Below are 20,209 nucleotides of genomic sequence, written 5' to 3'. Positions count from 1 at the left end.
CACCATTCACGACTGGATGTGGCAGGACTGCAGAGCTTTGATCTGATCCGTTGGTTGTGGAATCGCTTAGCTCTGTCGATGGCATGTTGCTTCTGCTGTTTAGCATACATGTAGTCCTGAGTTGTAGCTTCACCAGGTTGGCACTTCATTTTTAGGTACGCCTGGTGCTGCTCCTGGCATACTCTTCTGCACTCCTCATTGAACCAGGGTTCATCCCCTGCCTTGTTGGTAATGGTAGATTGAGGAATATGCCGGCCCTTTCAAAGATCCGGCACAGGCATGATTGACCAAATGGCCTCCTGCGCTGTATTAGTCTTTGATTCTATAATGCAAAGTGATAAAATGCTATTCAGATTAAGTTGCACAAGTTCCTCAATTCTTGTCAGAAGAAATGCACTTTTTTATCATGGCCGTGTTCTCATTCACGGATCATGGGCAGACTGTCACTTTGACAAAGTGATTGTGTCACTTTGGGCCCAATTTATGAGCTTGAAATTTGTACTGGTTAGCGCTGGCTTCAAGTTTACGCTAAAATGCATTTGCATAATCCTAAACAGAGAATCTTCCATGAACCAGCGCAGTTGGGCAGTGTATTCATAAGAGATACAGTTGCAGGTCTATATCAACATTGGCTCCTGGTTTGGGAAGGCTTCGATTTTAAAATCTCATCTTTATTTTCAAATCCCTCCATGGCAAGTAACATTCGCGCCAGACAAGTGTCAGACAATGACCATCTCCAACATGAGATTGTCCAACCACCTCCACTTGACATTCAACGGCATTACCATCGCCAAATCCTCCACCATCAACATCCTGGGGGTCACCACTGAGCAGAAACTTAATTGGACCAGCCACATAAGTACTGTGGCTCCAAGAGCAGATCAGAGACTGGGTATTCTGCAGCAAGTGACTCACCTCCTGACTCCCCAAAGCCTTTCCACCATCTACAAGGCATAAGTCAGGAGCGTGATGGAATACTCTCCACTTCCCTGGATGAATGCAGTTTCAATAACACTCAAGAAGCTCAACGCCATCCGGGACAAAGCAGCCCGCTTGATTGGCACCCCATCCACCACCCTAAACATTCACTCCCTTCACCACCAGCACACAGTGGCTGCAGTGTGGCTAGCGCAGGAACTCGCCAAGGCTTCTTCGACAGCACCTCCCAAACCTGCGAACTCTACCACCTCGAAGGACGAGGGCAGCAGACACATGGGAACAACACCACCTGCACGTTCCCCTCCAAGTCACACACCATCCGACTTTGAAATATATCGCCGTTCCTTCATTGTCACTGGGTCAAAATCCAGGAACTCCCTACCCAACAGCACTGCGGCAGAGCCTTCACCGCACGGACTGCAGCGGTTCAAGGAGGCAGCTCACCACCACCTTCTCAAGGGCAATTAGGGACAGGCAATAAATGCTGGCCTTGCCAGCGATGCTCACATCCCATGAATGAATATTAAAAAAACGTAATTGTTTCTTATTTTTCTTCTTTCCATTAAAATGTATTCCTTGATGTATTGAAGTGTGTTAAGCTGGTGAAGTTTTTATTAATATGTCTGAAAATGGGTTTATCAGCAATTTTAATAATGGTGTCCAATCTTCCACTTGTGAGTAACCTGATTTAAAATCACCCAAATTGACTTCAAAAACCATACTGAGCCATTTAATAGTTTCATTGGTGTGAACGAGACAGTTTCTTCGTAAATTGAATACTTTTTGACACGAAATGCCTTGAAAACGTGCGTTCTGGTGCCTGTGCGCCTAAGAAAATGAGCACAATTTGAAGAGCCTTCCCGAACCAGCACAATTCTCCACCCTCGATATCTTCACAATGTGAACCACAAGTTCAGTAACTTATGAAATAAATATGAATTAAGGCATAATTTAGGATTAATCAGGAACAAAAGGAATTCAATTGAAACAAATTTTAACTTGTTAACTGGTATTTTCCATTGATTAAAATGGATCCTTTTGATGCTCTCCACACTTACACCTCAACAACAACAACAGTAACAACTTGCATTTATATACCGCCTTCAACACAGTAAAACTTCCCAACGCACTTCACAGGAACGTTATCAAACAGAATTTGACACCGAGTCACATAGGGAGATATTATGATAGGTGGCCAAAAGCTTGGTTAAAGAGGTAGGTTTTCAGGAGCGTCTTAAAGGAGGAGAGAGAGGTAGAGAGGCGGAGAGTTATAGGGAGGGAATTCCAGAGCTGAGGGCCTAGGCAGCTGAAGGCACAGCCACCAATGGTGGAGCGAATAAAATCGGGATGTGCAAGAGGCAAGAATTGGAGGAGCGTAGAGATGTCAGAGGGTTGTAGGGTTGGAGGAGGTTACAGAGACAGGGAGGGGTGAGGCCATGGAGGGTTTTGAAATCAAAGATGAGAATTTTAAAATCAAGGAGTTCCCAGACCGGGAGACAATGCAGGTATCGACCTCCCACTAACTCTTACGAACACACGAATATATGAATTAAGAGCAGGAGTAGGCCATTCAGCCCCTCGAGCCTGCTCTGCCATTTGTTAAGGTCATGGTTGATCTGATTGTGACCTCAACCCTACTTTCCCGTCTACCTACTATAACCTTTGACTCCCTTGTTAATCAGGAATCTATCCAACTCAGCCTTAAAAATATTCAATGACCCTTCCTCCACCGCTCTCTGGGGAAGGGAGTCCCACAGACTCATGACCCTCTGAGAGGAAAAAATTCTCCTCATCTCAGTCTTAAATGGGAGACCCCTTATTTTTAAACTGTGGCCCCTAGTTCTAGTCTATCCTAAAGGGGAAACATCCTCTCAGCATCTACCCCTTCAACTCCCCTCAGGATCTTACATGTTTCAGTAAGATCACCTCTCATTCTTCTAAACTCCAGTGTATACAGGCCCAACTTGTCCAACCTTTCCTCATAAGATAACCCACTCATCCCAGGAATCAGTTGAGTGAACCTTCTCTGAACCTCCTCTAAAGCAGTTACGTCCTTTCTTAAATAAGGAGACCAAAATTGCACAAAGTATTCTCGATGTGGTCTGAACAATGTCCCGTACAACTGTAGCAAAACATCTCTACTTTTATATTCCATTCGCCTTGCAATAAATGACAACATTCCATTTGCCTTCCTAATCACTTGCTCTACCTGCATATTAACTTTTTGTGATTCATATACTGGGACACCAAGATCCCTCTGTACCTCAGAGTTCTGCAATCTCTCTCCATTTAAATAATATCCTGCTTTTCGATTCCTCCTGCCAAAGTAGACAAGTTCACATTTTCCCACATTATACTCCATCTGCCAAATTCTTGCCCACTCACTTAACGTACCTCTATCCCTTTGCAGACTCCTTATGTCCTCTTCGCAACTTACTTTCCTACCTACTTTGTGTCATCAGCAAAGTTAGCAACCATACATTTGGTTCCTTCATCCAAGTCATTGATATAGATTGTAAATAGTTGAGGCCCAAGCACTGATCCCTGTGGCACTCCACTCGTTACATCTTGACAACCTGAAAATGACCCATTTATACCTACTCTCTGTTTCCTGTTAGCTAACCAATCCTTTATCTTTGCTAATATGTTACTCCCTACACCATGAGCTCTTATTTTGTGTAGCGTCCTTTGATGTGGCACCTTGTCAAAAGCCTTCTGGAAATCCAAGTACACCACATCCACAGGATCCCCTTTATCCACTTTGCTTGTTACTTCCTCAAAGAACTTTAATAAATTAGTCAAACACGACTTCCTTTTCACAAAGTTGTATTGACTCTGCCTGATTGCATTTAGACTTTTACTAAATGCCCTGCGATAACCTCCTTAATAATAGATTCTAGCATTTCCCTATGACAGATGTTCAGCTCACTGGCCTGTAGTTTCCTGCTTTCTGTCTCCCTCCTTTCTTGAATAGAGGAGTTACATTCGCTCTTTTCCAATATGATGGAATCTAGGGAATTTTGGAAAATTAATACCAATACATCTACTCTCTCTGCAGCCACTTCTTTTAAGACCCTAGGATGAAGTCCGTCAGGACCTGGGAACTTGTCAGCTTTTAGTTCTAATATTTTTTTCTGAACCCTTTCCCTGGTGATTGTAAATGTTTTAAGTTCCTCTTGATTGACAACTATTTCTGGCATGTTATTTGTATCCTCTACAGTGAAGAGGGACACAAAATATCTGTTCACGTCATCCGCCATTTCCTTATTCTCCATTATTCGTTCCCCAGACTCTCTCTAGAGAACCAACGCTCACTTTACTTACTCTTTTCCTTTTTAAATACCTGTAAAAACTCTTACTATCTGTTTTTATATTTCTCGCTAGGTTCTCTCGTCCTCTAATTTCTCCCACTTCATTATTCTTTTAGTCATTCTTTGCTGCTTTTTATATTCTGTCCAATTGTCTGACCTGCCACTAATCTTCACGGAATTGTATAATTTTTCTTTCAATTTGATACAATCTTTAACTTCCTTAGTTAGCCACGGATGGTACGTCCTTCCCCTCGAGTCTTTCTTTCTCACTGGAATGTATCTTTGCTGAGTGTTATGAAATATCTCATTAAATGTCTGCCACTGCATCTCTAGTCTTAGACTTACTCTTCTCTCCTACAACTTCAACAACAGGAATGGAATTTGTACTCATGAATCATTCATAAAAATTGTACAAATTAGGTTTCATCGCCTTCAAAAGATTACTTTGCAGCCGCTGCAATAATTCTGAACCGTGGCGATCATATTTCACCCGACTAACCTGCCGTTAACCGGACAGTGGCTCAGTTAAAAACGAGGTAACTTACCCGATCAGAACTCGACCATTTCCTTCGGTCACCGATATTAACCTGAAGGTTTCTGGAGGTGGATGAGACACCCGCCTAAAGCAGGCACCGGCCACATGAAATGATGCAATAGGACCCTGAAGGCATTTTAACTGGGCCCTGAGCGGGGAAGCAGCTTTCCTGCCAGACAGAAGCAAGATGGCAGCTGGCGGCAAGGATCAAGAGGCCCTCCAGGTAAATCAAACAATTTCCATTGTGGGGTCACAAGGAGCAAGAGTACTCCTCCAGGCCCTTCAAGGAATGTTATGCCTTCTGCTGCACCAGGCTCACTGCTTTGGTCCTGTGAGACCCTCCTGAAACCCCCATCCCACACCTGCTGGCAGCTGCTCTGCATCCTCTTCTTGCTTGGAACGAGAGGAAAGTGGACCAGCGGAAATGGAATTAATGAATGCAAATGAGACTCCAATAATATTTTAACAGTAATACGTCCCTGGGCACTTCACAGGAGCGTTATCAAACAGAACTTCACACCGAGCCATGTGAGGAGATATTAGGAAGGTGATCAAAAGCGGAGTCAAGGAGGTAGGTTTTAAGGAGCGTCTTAAAGGAGGAGGGGGAGGTAGAGAGGTTTACGGTCAGAATTGCAGTGTTTAGTACCCAGGCAGCTGAAGGCAGGGCCAACAATGGTGGAGCGATGAAAATTGGAGGTGGGCTGTGTTCTTCATATCAAACAGCAGCAGAATAGAATCAGTGTGGATCCAATTCCACCAGCCTCCAGCTTGTTACATTGCGGCACTCTTTGCAATTCAGATTTTACTCTTTAATTCTCCTTTCATGGATCCTTTCCAGCTTAAACAGAATTAATGACAACACCAAGCGCAACAACCTGAAATTTAACAGTGGCTATCAAATTAATATAATATACACAATTTCTCTTTAAAACACAATTTAGGTTTCAACTCAATCATTTAAAATTAACATGCAGTTCATATTCTGTACTTATTTCTTCCAATTCTTTTTTTTTCCAGCCAGCCACGTTTATTTCAAACTACCACCTTCAACAAAAGGTAAAGTAGACATGGCTTACAATCTCATTCATGTTTGGATTAATATGGACCCGATTTTAACAGGGGCAGGGGCAGGGGCAGGGGCAGGATCGGTACATGCGAGCCTCGAAGCAGGTGGCACATCCAGAAACAGACCTCATTCCCATAAATTTCGTCTGACTCCTGACTGAAACCGGCCAGATCCACTACCTGGCCAGTGAGCGGGAACAGGAATTTGGGCGGCAGAAGATCATCGTCACGGACAGTTCCGCCGGTAACAGTCCCCAGCAGATAGGTAAGTGCAGGGGGTGGGGAAGCAGGGGGAAGCCTGGGACAAGGGAGGCAATTATCAACAACACGTGCATTAACCCAAAGTGAGAAGGCAGTTTTCTTGAAGGAACAATTAATGCATCTATCATAGGTTTGAACACAGTTTGGAGACAAACTCTGTATGACCAACAAGTTTCTTCACTATAGCTGTTCCGAAGGAACCATCCAGGACCTTCCACTAAGATCTTTTCCATTGGTTTGCAAAGTCTGTTTCGAAGAAAAGTAGTGCAGAAAAATATTAGCGTACCAACCCATGATTTCATGTACAGTTACACTGAATGCCGGTTCGGGGTGGGGAGCGGAGGCAGGGTGTTAGGGGGTATTGCAGGGTTTGGAGAACCGAGACAGAAAATCCCAGCCATCATGTTCCATTTTTTCAAACAACAGTATTGCCAATATATACCTTTTCTTTGTACAATAATAGTAAGAGAGTGTGTTCTTTGCATCATACAAGAATATAGAAGATTATCGTATTCAGTCAAAATGTTTGACCATCTCTTCATTCTTCAAATCTGATGTCAACTTTTTTCCCTCCAAATCACCAGCTTCAACTACCACTGGTAAGTTCATTAATGCTTGTTATGTTTTTCACCTCAATCTATCAAATACTGTGCTGGTTCTTCAGAGACTTCTCTATAAATTAACGGCCTGAATGTGAATGGTTCCTCTATACATTTAGTTCATGGTGTCCTTGCTGGATTATCATATCTCCATGAATTCATATCCCGATTCTGCAGAAAGAATCTCTTCAAAAGAATCAAACTGATTCCCTTCCTCACTTCAAAATCAATTATCTCCACATCCAGCTTTCATTTTTCCTGTTACCTTCCCCTTCTCCAAGCTTGTTGATTTAAGACCCAAGGTTTATTTTTTGCTTTGCAATTTTTTATATATGAGGTGACGATGGTGAAGGACATCAGCAGGGGATGAAAATGAGAGGTGGAGGATGGGAGGTAAATCAAGAAGTTGTTGTTAGGTGGCTTCACTATTAAAGATCTGTAGACTTCAGGAGGAAGGGAATATCCTTAGTTTTAGGATCAATAGAAAGAGTGAGCTGGAGAAGGAGGCAGTGCAATCACTGTGGATTTCAACAGAGGATGATGAGCAAAGAGAAAATGAAATCTTATCAAAACTTTGTAAATGATCAGTAAAATCTAAGCCAACTGAACTAACTCATACAATCACTTTCCTTCTCCAAGTCACCAACCACAGAGATCAGTGGATTACAAGATTTTCTAGACTGGGCCTCCATATAGGATAGATTCTTCGTACACTCAGATGGTTTGGATATGTACAAAGACTATTAGAATCATAGAAATTAGACCATAAGCAGAGTCCATTCATCCAATCATTTATGCAGTGGTGATGGCTCCTTTAATGCAGTTATGTACTTCAATCCTATTTCCTTGACCTTTCCTTCAATCCTTTTATATTCTTACTTTCAAAGATTTATCCAGCTCCCTTTTAAAAATGATGCATTATCTGCCTCAGTACCCATTTGTGAAAGAGCATTCCGTGTTCTAATTACCCACAATATGAATCTTTCCTCTACGTTTCTGCTTCATTCTTCCAGTGGTAATCCTGATTCATGACTCTAAATTACTGATCTGCCATGCAGTGGAAGCAATCTTTCATGATTAATCCTCTCCAAAACGTTTTGAAGTGTCCATTCGATCACTCTCTTCACCTTTTCCGATCGAGTGAAAGAATCCCCAATGCTTCAAGCCTCTCTTAATATCAGAACCTCTAATTTTTGGAACCATTCCAGTCATACTTTATTGAATCCCATCTATATCTTTTATACGTTTTCTTTTATGAGACCATAAGACGCTACTGTGGCCTAACCAATTTCTGGATATCTGCTCTGCTTGGCTACTGATCAATTGGCGAGCATGCCAAATGGTTGCAATCTCATCTTCCCACCCGAGAAAGACAATTGTCTGCAAGTTTTCAAAGCCACTGCAGATAGCCTTCTCTGATCTGGTGCCCCAAACCTCAATGGCAGGTGTGAGAGTATCTTGGTCAGGAGCTCAGAATTGCAATACTGGCTGTGCAGAGCAGATGTCGACTATAGATAGGCCTGGATCGGTCACAGTCTCATGGATGGATTGCAGTACTGTACTCACATTGATTAAAGTGCCACAAACACAAGTAGCAGATGGTTCAGCAATACACAGACACGAGTATCAGACTGGTGCAGCAGTACACAGACAGGAGTATCAGACTGGTGCAGCAGTACACAGACACGAGAATCAGACTGGTGCAGCAGTACACAGACACGAGTATCTGACTGGTGCAGCAGTACACAGACACGAGTATCGGACTGGTGCAGCAGTACACAGACACGAGTATCGGACTGATACAGCAGTACACAGACAGGAGTATCAGACTGGTGCAGCAGTACACAGACACGAGAATCAGACTGGTGCAGCAGTACACAGACATGAGTATCTGACTGGTGCAGCAGTACACAGACACGAGAATCAGACTGGTGTAGCAGTACTCAGACATGAGTATCAGACTGGTGCAGCAGTATTACAGACACGAGTATCAGAGTGGTGCAGCAGTATTCCTGTTCTGTGCATCATCTTCTGCACATCCATCTGGTTCATCACTTAATCCCCCCAGGAAGAGCGTTCCTGGGTTTGGTCTGGATCCTAGAGTTGAGGACAGATGTCTCCTCATAAACTGTCATGAAAAAGACTTTCGTCATCTCCTTCATTCCCTCACCTGCTACCACAAATTACCCTCCTTTATATCCAATGTCTGACCCTTCAACTTTTGTGCACTGAGATTTCCAAAGGCGAGCTCACAATGTTCCACATACAAAACTATTGGGGATTCAGGGTGAAGCCTGGGAACGGTTAAGAAATTGGTTGATATTAGGAAACAGTGGATAGTGATTAGAGGAGTAACATCGAGGTGGGAGAACAACTAAGTTTAAGTCGTGAAACAATAACAAAAAATGCTGGAAACAAACAGCAGGTCATTCAGCATCTGAGGAGAGAAATTGAAAATTCCAAGTCATGCTCCTATCACACTATCTTCAGAGCATTGGCTCCCAATCACACAGCAGCTCAACTGTAAAATTCTCATCATCATCATTAAACACTTCCATGGTCATACCCCACCCTATGTCCATAAACTTCTCGATCCCCTTATTCTCCCCATCAAAATCCCCATTGTTAACTCAACCCACTCGTGCATCTCTTCACCCCCTCCATTTGCGACAGAGCCTTCATCTACCTAGGAGTCACTCTCTGGAACTCACTCACTGAACATCTCTGTCTCTCCACCCCTCTAACCTCCTTCAAGACACTGCTTTGAAATCATCTCTGTCGACAAACTTTCAGTCAGTGCTCCTCTTCTCTTGGCTCATTATCCATTTTTCCTCGTCTCCCTGTGATGAGGCTTGGGACATTTTCACCATCAAAGGCACTATATGAATGCAAATTGCTGTTGTTCGAGAGACAAAACGGTCAGATGCTAACAGACCGTCCCCAAATCCCACCACTCCCTGCTCAAAAGAAAGTGGCATTTTTTAAGAATGAGACTTTGCCTGATTTGTAAACCCTTCAGGAGAATTAACTCACATAATGGGTAATTCCCCGGCTGCTGGACTTTTTTTCATTTTTCTGGACTGGCCAAAATTTGTTTTTCAGCATTTCCTGTTCTTCTTTGGGACTTCATGCATCTGTCTCCTTTTCCACCCCATCTTGCCATTTTTCTTGTGTGAGTTTTTCAATATTCTATACTTTGTTAGTTATTTCCACATTCTTTTCATCTCATCTCTTTTCACTGCTCAGTTAGATAGCTTTTTGGCAACCAGAAGTATTAAGGGATATGGGCCAAAGGCAGGTATATGGAGCTAGATCACAGATCAGCCATGATCTTATCAAATGGCGGAGCAGGCACGAGGGGCTGAATGGCCGACTCCTGTTTCTATGTTCCTATGTTCCTGTGCTTCACTCAGACGATCTCATACTTCCTTTCTGTTCATCAGTTTGTATGTCAGTCAACCCATTAACTTCCTTTGTGATTGAAGAATATCTTATATCCTTATCTGAATCCTTCAGCAGTGTGCAACTAAATACATTATTCCATGCTGACTTGCTCCCTCAAGTTGAATTCATATAACAAATAGCCACATTAGGTCTGTTTCCTCATTCTTAGGTACTGTGAGCAGGAGCAGGGTGTTAATCATGGTGCAAATGGACATCCACTGAATTTCCTATTCCCCAGACCCCAGTGCAATACTTCCAATGCCACTTTCTTTACAATACCCGTTCTCAACCTTTAATTGCTCCTTTCACTGTATCCTTGGCAGCATCAGCATTGAATTCATTGCTTATGAAGCCCATTTCCACCTGTTTGTTCACTTCATATCACGTTTTTCCCATTGAAAGATGATGGAATTGCTCAGTATCCTCCTCACCTAAACCTTCAAATCTTTACTTTGCAGCATCAACAACATTGACACCGACAACAACCTTGACTTCAACAACAGGTATCAAGTTACCAATATAAATTGAATCATTTTGCATTGATCTCACAACAAAGTCATTCTGTGAAGATACACGGGAGGTTTTAGTGCGTGATAATTGGTGTTCTCCGTGGAAGGTTCACAGTATCATTTAGTAATCCCAACAGTTATATTACCATATGGTAGGAAGTTAACCATTTAATTCCAACCAAATGTGTCAATCATTGGCTTGAGAATTGGTATTTTGAAATGAAAGATGTTGTCATGGTTTAAGTCTGGAAGTTACTAAATTGACAGAAGTTATAATAATTCATATAACATTCTTCCATGTGTTATTTTAGTTCAGTGTATTTTAATCAGCAGATAGAGGAATGTCATATATGTTTTAATCATTGATCCATGAAGAATGGCTCCATTGTTTTTTAAACTTTAATGTTCTCCAAATTTATACCTTCAACTCTTATCTTTTCCAGTGTCAACAACAACTCCAACTTCACCAACAGGTATGAAATTAATCACCGACTTCCATTTGTAGCCATTTATCAATCACCAAAATTATTCTATCAAAATGCCAGGTGACTTAATGACTGGTGTACTCCACTGAAATGGAAACCAAATGGATCCTAGTTCACATTCTGAATCTGAATTTTTAATTTGTAATGTTTATCAATGCACTAATATTTTTGAATTAATTTCGGATTTGATACCTGGCATTTTCCATTGAAAGATGATGGAATTAGTAGTAACCTTCCAAATTACCAGTGCTGCTGTTTGCTGGAACAAGCCAAAACTAATCTCACTGTGCCAATGTCTTCATGTCCCTGTATTTTCCTCTATTCAGATGTCTATTAACATTTCTGCGAAATGATGCAATGGTCTCAGCCTCAACCATCCCCTGTGATGAGGTATTTCATGTTCTGAAAACACACTGTAAAGAAAATGTTTATAAACCCACTTCTCACTCTCTTAGTACCTCAGATAAGAATATAAGAAATAGGAGTAGGAGTCGGCCATAAGGCCCCTCGAGCCTGCTCCATCATTCAATAAGATCATGGCGATCTTTGGCCTCAACTCCACTTTCCCGCCCGATCCCCATATCCTTGATTCCCCCAGAGTCCAAAAATCTATCAATCTCAGCGTTGAATGTACTCAATGACTCAGCTTCCACAGCCCTCTGAGGTAGAGAATTCCTCAGATTCACAACCCTCTGAGAGGAGAAATTCCTCCTCATCTCAGTCTTAAATGGCCGACTCCTTATCCTGAGACTATGCCCCTAGTTCCAGACTCGCCAACCAGGGCAAACAACCTCTCAGCATCTACCCTGTCAAGCCCCCTCAGAATCTTATATGTTTCAATGAGATATGAATTCACCGTTCCACTCCAGCTGTGAGGCTTCCACTTCCTGCAAAATGCAGTTCAGGAGCCCTTCTTCCAATATAGGTGACATATCTTTAACTGTTTCTTCAGCTCAGTAGCTTTGAGTGGCAACTAACAAAAATCAACAAAGTTTTCCAGTTAATTTGGGATCCATGATTTGCGGCCAATGATTTGTAAAGATTGAGCACGACTTCCTTGTTTTTGTATTCAATGCCCCTATTTCCTTAACCACCTTATCAACTTGCCCTGCCACTTCCAAAGATTTGTGAATATGCACCCCCAGGTCCTTCTGCTCTTGCAACCCCCTCAAACTAGTACCATTTAGATTATATTGCCTCTCCATGTTGTTCCTCCCAAAGTGCATCACTTCATACATATCCTCATTAAATTGCATCTGCCCATTTCACCAGTCTGTCTATGTCCTCCTGAAGTCTGCTACTATCATTCTCACCATTTACTACTTTGTCAAGTTTTGTATCATCCACAAACTTCAAAATTATACTCTCCATACCCAAGTCGAGGTCATTTATATATAACAAGAAAAGCAATGGTCCTAATACTGATCCCTGGGGGCGCCCACTGCATACTTCACTCCAATCAGAATAACATCAGTTCACCACTGCTCTCTGCCTCCTATCCCTTAGCCAATTACGTACCCAAATTACCACTGTCCCTTTAATGCCATGAGCTTCTATATTCCAAATAAGTCTGTCATGTGGCACTTTATTAAATGCCTTTTAAAAGTCCATATATACAACATCTACTGCACTACCTTCATCAGGCCGATCTGATACTTCATCAAAGAACTCAATCAGGTTTGTCAGACACTGTTTCTGTACTCACTAGGATGAGGCATTGGGTGTAATCCAGAGATTACCACCATTGAGCTCCTGTTCTTTAATCTTTTTCCTAGCTCTTGAAACTCTGCCTGTAGGTCCTCAACAATTCCGACTTATGTCATTGCTTCCAACATGGACCATGACTTCTGGCTGTTCCCTTTCCCCACACAGAATGACCTGCACCCATTCAGTGAGATCCTTTACCCCGGCATCAGGGAGACAACACACCATTCCGGACTCATGGCTGTGGTTGTAGAAACGCCTGTCCATCTCCCTGACTATCAAATCCCCTAGCACAACTACATTTCTCCACTTTCTTGTCCCCCCTGAGCAGCTGAATCTTCCACGGTGCCATGGATTTGCTTCTGTCTTCACTCCCCTGAAGTGTCATCACCCTCAATGGTATTCAACACTGAATACCGGTTTGTGAGTGTCACACTCTCAGGAGATATCTGAACTGTCTGCCTGGTGGTCACCCACTCCCTCTCCTCCTCATCTCAAGGAGCTGCCAGCAGTTGGCATATGGCAGGAAATAGATGAATGAAGGTTTCACCTCAGCATCAGGACCATTCCTCTCATCTCCTCTGAATGAAGGTTCACTAGATTGATACTCGGAATGAGAGGGTTGTCTTATGAGGAGAGATTGAGTAGAATGAACCTATATTCTGTGGAGTTTAGAAGAATGAGAGCTGATATCATTGAAATGTATAAAATTCTTAGAGGGTTTGACAGGATAGATGCTGAGAGGCTGTTTCCCCTTGCTGGAGAGTCTAGAACTGGGGGTCATAGTCTCAGTATAAGGGGTCGGCCATTTGGACTGAGATGAGGAGAAATTTCTTCACTCAGAGGGTTGGGAATCTTTGCAATTCTCTATCCCAGAGGGCTGTGGATGCTCAATTATTGAGTATATTCAAGACTGAGATTGATAGATTTTTGGACACTGGATGAATCTAGGGATATGGGGATAGGACGGGAAAGTGGAGTTGAGGTAAATGATCAGCCATGATCTTATTGAATGGCGGAGCAGGCTCGAGGAGCCGAATGGCCTACACCTATTTCTATATAGTTGTAAAAGATACATATATGGAAACTGTTATGTGCAAACATATAAACACAAAACATTCCTTTATCTGTACATTATTCCCTGCATTTACATGCTTCAAATGCAAGCAATTGTTGAGATACTAATACTTCCCATGGAAGCTTAAAAAATATATACGGCTAAAGAATGCTCAAAGAGGATTTTTCCCACACAAGCTCTGTCCTGCCAAGTCCCTTTATCTTGTTGGAGAGGTTTGCTAAGAAGAGGTGAGGTTGTATCAAAAAGCTGAAAGTTCTCAGTGCAGCATCAGCATTAAACGGTATTGAATTCATTGCTTATGCTGCCTATTTCCACCTCTTTGTTCACTTCATACCTGGTATTTCCCATTGAAAAATGATGGAATTGCTCAGTATCCTCCTCATCTAAACCTTCAAATCTTTACTTTGCAGCATCGTCAACATTGACACCAACAACAACCTTGACTTCAACAACAGGTATCAAGTTACCAACATAAATTAATTATTTTTCCATTGATCTCATAACAAAGTCATTCCATGAAGATGCACAGGAGGCTTTAGTGCATGATAATTGGTGTTCTCCATGGATGGTTCACAGTATCATTTAGTAATCCCAACGGTTATACCTTTACCAGGTAGGTAGGAATTACAACAATGTTGTACAACAATCCTTATCTTCACAATTGGAATTTTCAAATGTAAAATGTGGTTCTTATTTAAGCCTGGAAATTACTATATTGGCAGAAGAACTCTTACTACTTTCAGATGACATTGTTCCATCTGTTATATCAGTACAGTGTATTTTAAAGTAGCAGTGAGATGAAAGCATACACCTAATTTTTAATCATTCACTCAATAATATCAGCATCAGTAATTAATGGAGTTGAATTTTTTAAACTGATAGCTTCAACTCTATCTTTTCCAGTGTCAACAGCGGCTCCAACTTCAACAACAGGTATGAAATTCATCACCGAATTCCAAGAATTTGTACTCATTTATCAATCACCAAAGCTACTCTATCAATGCATCAAAGTGTCTGTTGACTTCATGACTGGTATTATCCACTGAAATGGACCCCAATTGGATATTAGTTCTCACTCTTAATCTGAATTTTTAATTTGGAAAGTTTATCAGTGCAACAATATTTTTGAATTAATCTCTGATTTGATACCAGACATTTTCCATTGAAAGATGATGAAATTAGTATTCTCTTCCTTTGAGCATCTCATCATGTTCCACCCCTCTCGCCTCTCCTTTAAAATCCTCGTTCTCGACCATCCTCCCAAGTACCAGGCCAAGTTTCTGACCGAGATATCTTCACTGCTTTCTTCCCTCAGCCTCCGCACCGAGCGACTTCTCATCCTCGGTGATTTCAACCTCCATCTCAACTCATCATGCTCTCTCTCCTCTGAGTTCACTGTCCTCCTATCCTCCCTTAATCTCTCCACAATCCCAAACTACAATCCCCACCACTTACGCCATCCACACTTACCACAGGCAGCCTCCTATATTGGGCAAATAGCACTAACTATTTAACCTTTTCAGCGCTCTGGCAAATTTGGGCAGTTCAATCCCCTGCACTTACCGATGTGGTAACAAATGTCCCCTTTTTCCTCATATCACAGCAAGTAATCCGCAGTCACTATTGGGATGCGATTGTACTGAAGCCCGGGGCTGCTTTCAGTTAACAGTGTGAGAGATAGTTAATAAGTACGGGTGGAAACCGAGCTTCATATTATGACACAGATAGCCCAGGTTTGCCTCTTTTCAGCATTTCGGTTGTGTGTTGTGGCCTGCAGTGGTCCATATAAGAACCTCCTGTTACAGTGCTTGTGGACCTGGTTTCCTGCTTCAGGCGTGGGCCCTGGACACCTATCTTTTTACCTACAGCAGGATGGCATGCGGCACATTTCCGGCTCGTAATGAGTGTGTGCTTCTGCCCACCATATTGGAGGCTTAGTGGGCAGTTTTGCGCCTGAAAAACAGTCACTGCAATATTAAATTTGTAGGCCGTTGTGTTTTGATGGTGTTGGCAGAGGAATGTTGGTGCTGACACATGAGGATACTTTACTCTAGCTCAAATAATGACTTGGGATCTTTCACCTCCACTTAACGGGCACACAGGATCTTGGTTCACGGAGCGGCTGCAGGGCATTCTGGAGGGTGAGGGTGAACAGCCAGTAGTCGTGGTCCATATTGGTACCAACGACATTGGTAAAAAAAGGGATGAGGTCCTGCAAGGTTAATTTAAGGAGTTAGGAGATAAATTAAAAAGCAGGACTTCAAAGGTAGTGATCTCAGGATTACTACCGGTGCCACGTGCTAGTGAGTATAGGAACAGGAGAATAGACAGGATAAATGCGTGGCTGCAGGGATGGTGTAGGAGGGAGGGATTTAGATTCCTGGGACATTGGGACCGGTTCTGGGGAAGGTGGGACCTGTACAAGCGTGACGGGTTACACCCGAGCAGGACCGGGACCAATGTCCTCGCAGGAGTGTTTGCTCGTGCTGTTGGGGAAGGTTTAAACTAGAGTGGCAGGGGGATGGGAATCTGAGTGGGGAGTCAGAAGAGAATAAAGTTGAGAGCAGCAAGAGAGGGGAAGACCCAGGGGAAATCTACAATACAAATAGTACAAACAGTTGTTCAAGAACAAGTGAGAGGGAAAAGCATAGAGCAGCGGAAAGAAAGTGTACTTTAGGCACGACAGATAAAATAAAAACTAGAAGGCGTAAGGCAATTAACCCAGCATCAAAGCTGTGGCAGGGGGTTGGGAACCTGAGCAGGGAGACAGAGGAAAGCGTGTCAGGAAGGGACAGAAGGTATGGAGTAAAAGGTAAGGTGTTAAAAAAGGAAAAAGTAGGAACTAAGTGTCACAAAACATATTTGAAAGTTCTTTATCTGAATGCACACAGCATTCGTAACAAAATGGACGAGTTAACGGCACAAATAACTACGTATGGGTATGATCTTGTGGCCATTACAGAAACATGGCTGCAGGGTGACAATGACTGGGAATTAAATATGCCAGGGTATTTAACAATCAGGAAGGACAGGCAGGAAGGATGGGGAGGTGGGGTGGCTATGTTAATAAAGGAAGGAATCACTGCAATACAGAGAACTGATATTGGGACAAAGGATCAGGATAATGAAACAGTTTGGGTAGAGATAAGGAACAATAAGGGGAAAAAACACTAGTGGGCGTAGTATATAGACCTCCTAATAGTTGCAACTCTGCTGGAAGAAGTATAAATCAGGAAATAGTCGGGGCATGTAATCAGGGAACAGCTATAATTATGGGGGATTTTAACTATCATATTAACTGGACAAATCAAATTGGGCAGGGCAGCCTTGAGGAAGAGTTTATTGAGTGTATTAGGGATGGATTTCTTGAGCAGTATGTAACTGATCCTACAAGGGGGCAAGCAACCTTGGACCTGGTCCTGTGTAATGAGCCAGGATTAATTAATAATGTCCTAGTTAAGGATCCCCTTGGAATGAGTGACCATAACATGGTTACATTCCACATCCAATTAGAGGGCGAGAAGGTTGGTTCTCAAACAAGCGTACTGAGCTTGAATAAAGGAGACTATGATGGTATGAGAGCGGAATTGATTAAAGTGGACTGGGAAAATAGATTAAAGGGCAAAACGGTACATGAGCAGTGGTGTTCATTTAAGGAGTTATTTTACAACTTTCAAAAAATATATATTCCACTGAGGAAAAAAGAGTGTAAAAGAAATGACAGCCATCCGTGGCTAAGTAAAGAAATTAAGGATAGTATCCGACTAAAAACAAGGACATATAAGATAGCCAAACTTAGTGGGAGGATAGAAGATTGGGAAGTCTTCAAAAGACAGCAAAAAGTAACTAAAGGATTGATTAAGAAAGGGAAGATAGATTATGAAAATAAACTTGCAAAAAATATAAAAACAGATAGCAAGAGTTTCTGCAGTTATATAAAAAGAAAAAGGGTGGCTAAGGCAAACGTAGGTCCCTTAGAGGATGAGACTGGGAAATTAATGGTGGGAAACATGGAGATGGCAAAAATGCTGAACAAATATTTTGTTTCAGTCTTTACGGTAGCGGACACGAAGAATATCCCAACACTGGACAAACAGGGGGCTCTAGGGGGGGAGGAGCTAAATACGATTAAAATCACGAAGGAATTGGTACTCAGTAAATTAATGGGACTCAAGGCGGATAAATCCCCTGGACCTGATGGCTTACATCCTCGGATCTTGAGGGAAGTGGCAGTAGGGATTGTGGATGCTTTGGTAATAATTTTTCCAAAATTCTCTGGACTCGGCAAAGGTCCCGGCAGATTGGAAAACTGCCAATGTAACACCCTTATTTAAAAAGGGTAGTAGGCAGAAGGCTGGAAATTATAGACCAGTTAGCCTAACATCTGTGGTGGGTAAAATTTTGGAGTCTATTATTAAGGAGACAGTGGAGGAACATTTGGATAAACATAATTTAATAGGACAAAGTCAGCATGGCTTTACGAAGGGGAAGTCATGGCTGACAAATTTGCTTGAGTTCTTTGAGGACATAACGTACAGGGTGGATAAAGGGGAACCAGTGGACGTAATGTATTTAGACTTCCAGAAGGCATTCGACAGGTGCCACATAAAAGATTATTGCTCAAGGTAAAGAATCACTGGATTGGGGGTAATATTATGGCATGGGTGGAGGATTGGTTATCTAACAGGAAGCAGAGAGTTGGGATAAATGGTTCATTCTCGGACTGGCAACCAGTAGCCAGTGGTGTTCCGCAGGGGTCGATGCTGGGTCCCCAACTCTTTACGATCTATATTAACGATTTGGAGGAGGGCACCGAGTGTAACATATCAAAGTTTGCAGATGATACAAAGATGGGAGGGAAAGTGGAGAGTGAGGAGGACATAAAAAACCTACAGGGAGATATAGACAGGCTGGGTGAGTGGGCGGAGATTTGGCAGATGCAATACAATATTGGAAAATGTGAGGTTATCCACTTTGGCAGGAAAAATCAGAGAGCAAATTACTATCTTAATGGCGTGAAACTGGAAAGTACTGCAGTACAAAGGGATCTGGGGGTCCTAGTGCAAGAAAATCAAAAAGTTAGTATGCAGGTGCAGCAGGTGATCAAGAAGGCCAACGGAATGTTGGCTTTTATTGCTAGGGGGATAGAATATAAAAACAGGGAGGTATTGCTGCAGTTATATAAGGTATTGGTGAGACCGCACCTGGAATACTGCATACAGTTTTGGTGTCCATACTTAAGAAAAGACATACTTGCTCTCGAGGCAGTACAAAGAAGGTTCACTCGGTTAATCCTGGGGATGAGGGGGCGGACATATGAGGAGAGGTTGAGTAGATTGGGACTCTACTCATTGGAGTTCAGAAGAATGAGAGGCGATCTTATTGAAACATATAAGATTGTGAAGGGGCTTGATCAGGTGGATGCGGTAAGGATGTTCCCAAGGATGGGTGAAACCAGAACTAGGGGGCATAATCTTAGAATAAGGGGCTGCTCTTTCAAAACTGAGATGAGGAGAAACTTCTTCACTCAGAGGGTGGTAGGTCTGTGGAATTTGCTGCCCCAGGAAGCTGTGGAAGCGACATCATTAAATAAATTTAAAACAGAAATAGACAGTTTCCGAGAAGTAAAGGGAATTAGGGGTTACGGGGAGCGGGCAGGAAATTGGACATGAATTTAGATTTGAGGTTAGGATCAGATCAGCCATGATCTTATTGAATGGCGGAGCAGGCTCGAGGGGCCGATTGGCCTACTCCTGCTCCTATTTCTTATGTTCTTATGGTTCAATGTCTCATCTCCAAGACCATGGAGCTCTTATGACCATGCAGCACTCCCTCTGCAATGCACTGGGAGTCCCTTTCACATGTTCAAAGTGGACATTTAGAAGGAACTGCTCGACAAGAGAGCTGTTTCAGAATCAATCGAAACCTTTAAAAAGGAGCTGCATGGTAATTGCTTCTCACTAGGACTGTGGGCTCCATAATATTAACGAGATTACAGTTTTGGGTGCAAAAAGAAGAAGGAAATTAGAAATCACTTCTGAGAGTTATGAAACGGACACATTTGATGACTTGACAACTGGTATTCTGTATTCCAAGATGACGGGATGATTTGTGCTCCCCACACTTAATACATTCAACTGTATCCTTTCCAGTATCGTCAACGACTACAACTTCAACATCAGGTATGAAATTAGCTGTGCAGTTGTGACAATACTTTCAGTATCAAAATGTACAATCAGTGCTTAACCTGCATGTTTGATGACTTGACATTTGGTATTG

This window comes from Heptranchias perlo, chromosome 12, assembly GCF_035084215.1.
Source record: "Heptranchias perlo isolate sHepPer1 chromosome 12, sHepPer1.hap1, whole genome shotgun sequence".
In the NCBI taxonomy this organism is placed as follows: Eukaryota; Metazoa; Chordata; class Chondrichthyes; order Hexanchiformes; family Hexanchidae; genus Heptranchias; species Heptranchias perlo.
Note: the sequence above shows the minus strand (reverse complement) of the source record.